This window comes from Geotrypetes seraphini, chromosome 3 (assembly GCF_902459505.1).
Source record: "Geotrypetes seraphini chromosome 3, aGeoSer1.1, whole genome shotgun sequence".
In the NCBI taxonomy this organism is placed as follows: domain Eukaryota; kingdom Metazoa; phylum Chordata; class Amphibia; order Gymnophiona; family Dermophiidae; genus Geotrypetes; species Geotrypetes seraphini.
The window spans coordinates 138,769,557-138,779,382 of record NC_047086.1 but is presented as its reverse complement, the minus strand read 5'-3'; the positions used below and the strand labels follow the sequence as shown (position 1 = coordinate 138,779,382).

The 9,826-nt window shown below is 43.8% G+C and overlaps 2 non-coding genes across 2 annotated transcripts; both read right to left on the bottom strand.

Annotated features, from left to right (window-relative positions):
- Positions 1-4,028: 4,028 nt before the first annotated feature.
- Positions 4,029-4,101, bottom strand: TRNAA-AGC. Its single transcript has one exon. It is a non-coding gene; the product is annotated as a tRNA-Ala (tRNA).
- Positions 4,102-4,858: 757 nt separating this feature from the next.
- Positions 4,859-4,945, bottom strand: TRNAY-GUA. The gene is given in 2 exon segments: positions 4,859-4,894; positions 4,909-4,945. It is a non-coding gene; the product is annotated as a tRNA-Tyr (tRNA).
- Positions 4,946-9,826: the final 4,881 nt, after the last annotated feature.

Sequence of the window (9,826 nt, the reverse complement as noted above, 5' to 3'; positions counted from 1 at the left end):
TCATAAGTGCAATTTCTAACTTATGTTACACCTAAAAGCCTGATTAAGAAATCCAGGCCTTTTGAGAAAATCTAGTAAAACAACTCCATCCTATGCTAACACATTAATACGAAAACCACAGAAAAAATAATAGCCAAATCTACCATAATAATTAGAGCTCTTATGAGGGGGTGCTGAAAAGTTATCAGCTCAACCAGCTTCCTAAATTCTGAGCGTTATTTTGCCACTGTAGTTAAAAAATAGTTATTTTATTTTTGTAAAGTGCCAATTTGCAGAATTATAATTCTATGTTTTAACATTGCTTCAGATCATTGATTGGACCATGTCAACAAAAAGTGTGGAACTCTGAGCCATCATGAAGTTCCTATTCCTGGAGAAGAAAACTGTACTAGAAGCCTCTTCCTATCTTGATTTTAGAAAACAGATAAAAGCTCAATTATTCAATAGGCTGGATTCTTAACATATTTTACCTTTTAACCTTTATTTTATTTATAATTGCCTGTATTCCTTTATATTTTATATTGCATGTATTTCTTTTTATATTGTATGCATTTACTTGCCAAACCTCAAACAAATTACATTGTTTGTACCATGTTTAACTGTTGTGAACCACCTAGAATTGGAGGCAGTGTAATCCATAGCATCCACATTTGCCTCACTCGTGGATGTTCTCAATGAGGGAGGGCTCCTAGCCATGGAGTTGGATGCCCCCCTTGCAGTGCGGGTTTTTCACAAGGAAAAGCTACCTTCGCTTATAGTCAAGGCACTGGCAGCTCTTAATATTGAGGATCAAGAGGCAGCGAGCGGTTCAATCCTCTTTTAATCCCAAAATGGTGGGCACTAGGTGGCCACCTAGAGCGTTCCCTATGCATGAAGCCATTCAAGAGCTGATCTCAGCTCAGTGGTCCTTTCTGGATTCTAATCTTTGGGTGGCATGGGGCTATGGATCTTAAGGAGGCCAAACAAGTTGAAAATACCAAAATAACTGAACTGTGGATCCATAAAGAACATTGCGCCTACAACCGCCCCTCTCTCTTCTGGTAATCATCTACCATAACCACCAAAGACCAAGTCCGCAGCCTAGGGGTACTTCAGGACTCTAACTTATAACTTACCGACCATATCTCGCAAGTGGTCTCGTCTTCGTTCTACTATCTACGACAACTATGGAAAATAAGAAACTATTTCTCTGAACCAGACTTTTCAGAACTTCTTTACTCCTTTGTCCTCTCCCGCATGGATTACTGCAATACATTATTCAATGGACTGACTGCAAAAAATATTAAGCATCTCCAATGTGTACAAAATTCAGCAATCAGACTACTGAAGAACCTTTGCGACCGTGATTCAGTATCCCAAGCGCTAGAGTCAGCCCACTGGCTACCTAAACGTTGCATCTTGAAAGGTTTAATACTTGCGTTCAAGTCTTTACAGAACATGGCACCAGGCTACATATCAGCCAATCTCCCAAACAGATCCCTCCGCTTCCAGGAGGAAACGCATCTTCAAATATCATCTGGTCAGAGCCTTAAACTAGAGAGTGCTAGACAAAGGTCATACTCTCACTTCATACCAAAGCACTGGAATCAGCTACTTCCTAACATCAAAGCAATAAAAACCTACCTCTTCATCTGACTCCTCAGGACAAGCTAGTGTTCAGACGGTTACTCTCAAACCACAGTATTCTTATGTGAAATCTGTTTTATTAAAGTCATCAAAAGCAACAGCCAACAAATACAAAGCAGGCATGGCACAAACCCAATCAACTGGTACAATTGAAAACAAGTAACCCCATCATCCCCCTCCTCCCCGCCCCCCTCCCCCGGCCCTAGAGTGGGCGGGGCCTTAGGCACATGGCTAGGACTGGCTCCTCCTTTGCCTAAAAGCCCTTCTGTTGGACGTTTGGGGCTTAGGCGTTTTTTTGGTTCATTATGGCCAAAAAGTGTAGATGTCGTGAGGGTATACTTGAAGACTTAGTGGTGATCTGGGCGTTTAGTAGAGGCAGGCCATAATCAAAACAAGGACGTTTGTTTTGGTTATGGACACTTTCCCTGCTTCTGCTTTGAACGTTTAAGGACTTAGGCCAAAAAGGAACTTAGACTTTTTTTTTTATTATGCCCCTCCACGCCTCTTGGGATACCAACTTCCTGTTTCCCTGAGGTCGTGACACTATAGATTCATCAGTGTACACAGTGGTGTAGTAAGGGGGCTGCGGTCTGCCCCGGGCACCATCATGGTGTAAGCACCAGCACCCCTCCTCCTCTTTGCCCTCTCCCCGTCTCTTCCCATGCCTTGTGCGCACTCCCCTTTCCTTTCACCATACCTCTAGTTGTTCATCACTGTGAGCAACAACCTCAATATGCTCCTTGTGACCGTATTGGCTCCTGCTGATGTCACTTCCGGGTGCTGTGCATAGGAACTGATATCAGAGGGAGTGCCAACGCGACTGCAAGGAGAACGTTGAAGTTGTTGATCATGCAGTGAACTAGAGAAGGGAAGGGAGGTATGCACGTGGCGGGGGGGGGGGAGGGGGGAACAGAGATGAAGCCATGGGAGGGGTATCACTGCCCTGCATGCTCTCACCCTCATTACTCCACTGAAACACATGCAACTAAAAAGATCCCATGCTCCCTGCTGAGGATGACTGGCTTGTTGCCTGCATATATTCAGGAACACTTGCAGTTGGCCAGCTTCCTGTAGTGAAAATTGGGTACCCCCACATTTTATTCAGGAGGGTGCAGGGGTCCAGACTGTGGACTGTGGTCCTCCATTTGAGTAGCCCTGTGCTACTCCACAAAGTTACACTCTTAACATAAGAACATAAGCAATGCCTTTGCTGGGTCAGACCTGAGGTCCATCGTGCCCAGCAGTCCGCTCAACAGGTCCAGGACCTGTGCAGTAATCCTCTATCTATACCTCTCTATCCCCTTTTCCAGCAGGAAATTGTCCAATCCTTTCTTGAACCCCAGTACTGTACTCTGCCCTATTACGCCCTCTGGAAGCGCATTCCAGGTGTCCACCACACTTTGGGTAAAGAAGAACTTCCTAGCATTTGTTTTGAATCTGTCCCCTTTCAACTTTTCCAAATGCCCTTTTGTTCTTTTATTTTTTGAAAGTTTGAAGAATCTGTCCCTCTCTACTCTCTCTATGCCCTTCATGATCTTGTAAGTCTCTATCATATCCCCTCTAAGTCTCCTCTTCTCAAGCGTATGAAAGGTTTTCCAAACCTTTTATCAGACGTGTCGCTCTCCTCTGAATTCTATTGAGTATTGGATATCCTTCTTAAGGTACGGCGACCAATATTGGACGCAGTACTCCAGATGCGGACGCACCATCGCCCGATACAACGGCAGGATAACTTCTTTCGTTCTGGTTGTTATACCCTTCTTGATTACGCCTAGCATTCTATTTGCCTTCTTAGCGGCCACTGCGCACTGTGCTGCCAGCTTCATTGTCATGTCCACCATTACCCCCAAGTCCCTTTCTTGGGTACTCTCATTCAATAACATCCCTCCCATCGTATAGTTGTACCTCGGGTTTCTGTTTCCCACATGTAATACTTTACATTTCTCAACATTGAACTTCATTTGCCATCTCGTCGCCCATTCCCCTAGTTTGTTCAAGTCCCTTTGCAATTCTTCGCAGTCTTCTTTAGTCCGAGCTCCACTAAATAGTTTGGTGTCATCCACAAATTTTATTATCTCATACTTCGTCCCTGCTTCTAGATCATTTATGAATATATTAAATAGCAGCGCCCGATCAAATACTGATATCTCAGTTACTGCCTTTTTAAATCTTAAAGCTTATTTGATCCTTTCATAGGGTAATACCCATTAGTTTAAGATAATGTTATGTTTTAATATAAATAAAACGAAACAATTTTTGTAAGCAGATAATTTAAAACAATTATTGGAGGATGCGGGCATCGATCCTTTCATAGGGTAATACCCATTAGTTTAAGATAATGTTATGTTTTAATATAAATAAAACGAAACAATTTTTGTAAGCAGATAATTTAAAACAATTATTGGAGGATGCGGGCATCGATCCCGCTACCTCTCGCATGCTAAGCGAGCGCTCTACCATTTGAGCTAATCCCCCTCTACATTTAGATTGTGCTAATTGTAAATTATAAGTATTTGCAACTCCGCTCACTTTTAAAAGACAAAGTTATTATTATCAATGTTCTCTTTTCAGTATTTTTCCCTTTCTCAAAGGCCACAAAGACCATGAACTATGAAGTTTAGAACTGTGCTCTGAGCGTCAATGCAGGTCCGAACACATACATTAAAAAACTAATTACGCCCCAAATAGTAAACGTATCGGTAAAAGTGTGTTAATTCCACAGAAACATACATACGTTTATTGCGCGGTGTTAAAGCATACATAATATTGGTCACTTGAAATGGCTAGCCTGAAAATGGTCATGCGAGGCTTGTCGCCGTCCGTGAAGAGAGCAGCACCGTGATCCTATAGCCATGAAAATGAGAGCATCCGCCTGCTCTCTCGCTCCCTCTGATCCGCACGTGCCCGAACACTCCGGGCCTGCTCACAAAGCGCAAGGCTACTACTGGACAAATATGCACAAATTAGCACAAATATGTATATGCATTCAGAGATATTGTATCGGGCTTGGTTTTGTTTGTGTGTGCTTGTTATTTTTATAAGTTTGACTCATTATTCTTATGTTTAGTGCAATAATCCTGCCCCCATCCCCCTGCCCTTACGGGACAATGCAAGAATATAGCTTGAGAGCAGAGGTTCAGGGGGTGGATTTTAACATGGCCACATAAATAGTAAGCATTATAATTTACAACATATTTGCGAAAGCTGTTTAGAGAAAAAAAAAAATTTGAAGTCCTTCGAGCCGGAATCGAACCAGCGACCTAAGGATCTCTGTAAATTCTCCTACAGTCCTCCGCTCTACCAGCTGAGCTATCGAAGGCTTCTGTGAAGGAGTGGTCAAAATATTTCCATTAATATACAGCAATGGTTATCTAAAGGTTTTTAGTGCAATAATGTGTCATGTTTATTTAACAAATGATCAAAGATGTATGCTAAGTAGGTTTTAAAAAATCGAAGGCTCTTCAAGCCTGCTCCTCTGTTAAGTATTTAAAATATTTGGGATATCAACTTTTATGTTTGAACTGCTGGGATTTATTAACTTTTATGTTTTCACAGCTTGTGGAATGCTATTCACAAAAGTGTTACTTTTAGATTGAAGAAGGTGCAATAATTCAATGTTCAGCACTAAATGTTATCTCAGTCAATGTTAGTCACATACATGTGGGATATTAACTCGCTAGTGGTTTTTTTTATATTAATTTCATTCAAATAAATGTTTGCCCTTTTATAAAACTTGCTTTCCATGTGTATTATATTTTTTTATATTAAACAATTCATGTCCAGGTACTTTTTTAATTTTCTATATGTAATTGATGTGTACACCTTTTTGTAACGTTATATGTACAGACCGCTGCTGCAGGCATAGATGCCGAAAAACGTTCCATGTGAGGTCATGAAATAAAGATATTATTGTTATCCCAATTCTGGCGGCCCTTGGTCCATTTTCCTTTTCCTTGGATTGTACTGTGTGCTATTGTTTCCCTCTCCTCAAACTCAGTGTGAATTGAGTAGTACTGGAAGGGAACAGTTCTTAGTAGGGAAGCTGTTGCAGGGGACAAAAAGACTGAAACTGCAAGCTCAGAATTATATTTACATAGTAACATAGTAGATGACGGCAGATAAAGACCCGAATGGTCCATCCAGTCTGCCCAACCTGATTCAATTAAAATTTTTTTTTTTTTTTAATTTTTTCTTAGCTATTTCTGGGCAAGAATCCAAAGCTTTACCCAGTACTGTGCTTGGGTTCCAACTGCCGAAATCTCTGTTAAGACTTACTCCATCCCATCTACACCCTCCCAGCCATTGAAGACCTCCCCTGCCCATCCTCCACCAAACGGCCATACACAGACACAGACCGTGTAAGTCTGCCCAGTAACTGGCCTAGTTCAATATTTAATATTATTTTCTGATTCTAAATCTTCTGTGTTCATCCCACCCTTCTTTGAACTCACAGTTTTACTCTCCACCACCTCTCTCGGGAGCGCATTCCAGGCATCCACTACCCTCTCCGTAAAGTAGAATTTCCTAACATTGCCCCTGAATCTACCACCCCTCAACCTCAAATTATGTCCTCTGGTTTTACCATTTTCCTTTCTCTGGAAAAGATTTTGTTCTACGTTAATAGAACCAAAAGAAGGGAGGTCCAACCTCGTCTGCAGTGAAAAAACCAGCCAGGAACAAACAAACTAAAACTGCAGATATGTACAATGATGTAGGCAAATTTTATTGTGACAAGCAAACTATATATTAAAACCTTTTTACCAAACAGGGGACCCAACACGGTCCGTGTTTCGGACAACCTTCATCAGGGTAGATAAAGGAAAAAACATATGTCACAACAAATATTGAAAAAGATAATATAAAACCAAACAGATGATGTGTCACGCCGAGAGTCTCTGCAAATAGTAAAAATCGCTAGAGTTCTACGTTAATACCCTTCAAGTATTTGAACGTCTGAATCATATCTCCCCTGTCTCTCCTTTCCTCTAGGGTATACATATTCAGGGCTTCCAGTCTCTCCTCATACGTCTTCTGGCGCATGAATCCTATCATTTTCGTCGCCCTCCTCAAGTCTTCTTACGTCTTTCGCCAGATATGGTCTCCAAAACTGAACACAATACTCCAAGTGGGGCCTCACCAATGACCTGTACAGGGGCATCAACACCTTCTTCCTTCTACTGACTACGCCTCTCTTTATACAGCCCAGCATCCTTCTGGCAGCAGCCACTGCCTTATCACACTGTTTTTTCGCCTTTAGATCTTCGGACACTATAACCCCAAGGTCCCTCTCCCCGTCCGTGCATATCAGCTTCTCTCCTCCCAGCATATACGGTTCCTTTCCAAGCCCTCCTGCCGAAGACGGCACCCCTAAACCGCCCCTCCCTGCGAATACAGGCAGGAGGGATCCCAAGCCCTCCTGCCCACGGCGCACTCCAAACACCTCCACCCCCCTTTGAATATGGGCAGAAGCGATCCCAGGTCATCCTTCCCAAGGCGCACCACCTTGAATACGGGGAGGGTTCCCAGGCCCTCCTGCCCACTGTGCACACCCTGCAATCCCCTAGAATGCCCCCAAGCGGCCCCCTGAACCACCGGACACCCCCTAACTCACCTGAATATTGTCCATCCGGCCGGCAGGCCCACAATCCTCGGAATTGGCCCAGGTGCTTAAGACCCTGCCATAGGAGGGACCTTAAGCGCCTGGGCCAACCGGATGGCCATTTTGTCGGGGGGTGCCAGCAGGAGAAATTGGGCATCTCTCTTGCCGGAATTCATGGCAGTTCAGGGGGGATCACGATCGTGGCAGGGGGTGGGCCAGGTTTAAAGCGAGTTAAAACCACGGGCGCTGATTGGCTGAGGCGCCTCGGGCTCCTCCCTGGGAGGAGCCTGATGTGCCTCAGCCAATTAGTGCCTTAGGCCCCTCCCTGTGCATCAGATGATGCGCCGGGGCAGGGCCTAAGACTATTGGGTGGCGGCTGAACAGAGGAGCAGGAGCGGGAGGACTTTCTTCCTGCTCCCAAAAATTGGCGTAGGAGCAGGAGGGTCCAGGCACCCCTCCTGCTCCCAACTATTTTAAAGGTACCGGGGTGGGTGGGCTGGGCCCAACCGCCTGGGCCGACCAGGGGTGGGAGGCCTAGGAGCAGGAGGGACTGAGCACCCCTCCTGCTCCCATTTTGGTGCTGGGGGTGGGTGGGTGTGCTGGGAGGGGGGCGAGGGCCGTGCCAGGAAGGGAGAGATCGGGGCCTGGGTGGGTGTCGGGCAGGGCTAGTGTGTCAGACCAGTGGGTGGGGCTAGTGTAGGCTCTCTTGCCTGCTCACCAGACTCTCCTGCTTTAAAACCACAGGCTTGCACTGCAGGAAACGGCGGCAGAGAGGAAAATCCGGTGAGCAGAGAGATCAAGGCAGAGCAGGGCAGGTAGGAGAGATCAGGGCTGAGCCCTGACAGCAGTGACAGGAGGCTGCTTCTCCTGTCACTACTGTCAGGGTGTGCGCATGAGCGGGGATTGCTCTCTAGTGATTCTGGCCATGGGTAAGGGGTGTATTAATGATCATCCCCATTTGCATGCAGGCCTTTAGTGAATTCGTCGGCCTGCATGCAAATGGAAACGGATCACACATGGTTTGGAGGTTTAGTGAATGTAAGTCTTTATAAGAATAGTCCACTTAGTCTCATTACCATATGCAAATGAACTTTATTAATTTTCCTCTTAGGTTCAAGCCTTACATTCACTAACCAGACAAAGGGGTTTCTGTTTGATTTTATCTGCCTCCACACCCTGAACATCATTAACTTTCCACCAATTTTACTTCTGTCATCCTCCACTCCCAACTGATCAAAGGAAAAATGTAATCTAATATTATTGGACTTTTACGCCTGCTCTTTTTGCCACCAAAAAAACACAAAAACGGGCTACTGCTATCTCTTTCCTCAGTGCCCTCTTCTGCTAGCATTTGTCTTCACTGGCAGGTACTTCTTCATAACAAAACAATCCTTTATGCCAAACTGTCTAGGTCCCAGTTCAGCCAAGACTTACAGGCTGCTTACAAACTGGATATCAGCAGTACCACTTTCTCTATTGCAGGCAGGCTTTACTTTTTTCTCCGTCTGTGGGCTCAGGCACATCCTCTCTCTCAAATCTACCTGCTTTTAGCCAAGAGTTTGGATGGTTCTGGAATAGCACCTGGATGACTCAGGGTGCTTCTTCTGAATTCTCCCCTTTCTGGAGACTACTTGAAGGCTCTATCTTCCTTCCACTGAAGATTCCAGTCCGTTTTTACCCTACTTATCCCAAAGTTCAAAAGAACCAGCTCTTGACCCCTATGCCTCCTGGGAAATGTATTCTCACTAAATACAAGTCTGGCCTTTCCTAGCCCTCCTTCTGGAACCAGAGTTCCCCCTCCCCAGTGGTCTCTGGGCATATCTCACCTCTATATCACCCAGCATGGGGCTCTTTCCTGTGAACACTGCATTACAGGACAGGCCCTCTTGCCTGTCATAACCTTTGTCTTGTTCTTATATGCAACTTGCTCTGTCCATTTATATATGTTTCTAGGTTCTGGTTGCTGCTTTTCAATTTGAATAAAAGATATTGAAACAAAGTGAGAAGAAAATATGCTCAAATATATAAAAACTCATTTGAAGACCAAAAGTATTGTTAACATATCCTAGAATACTGTAGTTGAAATATATTTTATTTCTTCTTTGTAATCAGGTCCCAAAGACTAATTTTGTTCACACTATTTTTTACTGTCCAGCTAATTGTTGCTTATAACAAAATATTTGCAGTAAGAGATGTTATTCATATAGTCCCTTACAAATAGCAACAGGGCCTCTTTTATCAAGCTGCACTAGAGGTTTTTAGTACAGGCCAGCGCAGTAAATGCTCATAAAATTCTTATGAACTTCAGAGCACTTACATCGCTGGCCCTCACAAAAAACTTTAGTGCAGCTTGATAAAAGAGGAGGTTAGAAAGAGAAAACATTGTAGAGTATAAGGGAAATAAATTCTCAGTCAGAAGTGACATTTTGGGTAAAGATTTTATGTTGCTGTGAAGTAGAGAAGCTTTGCAAAATGTTGCTGTGAAGTAGATGAAGCTTTGCAAAATTTGTAGAAGTAAATACCAAAATAAAAGAATTATTCTGTTCTTTTGTGGTTTTCCCATTTATCTTTCTAAGGATTCAAATAGAACTACAATTACTG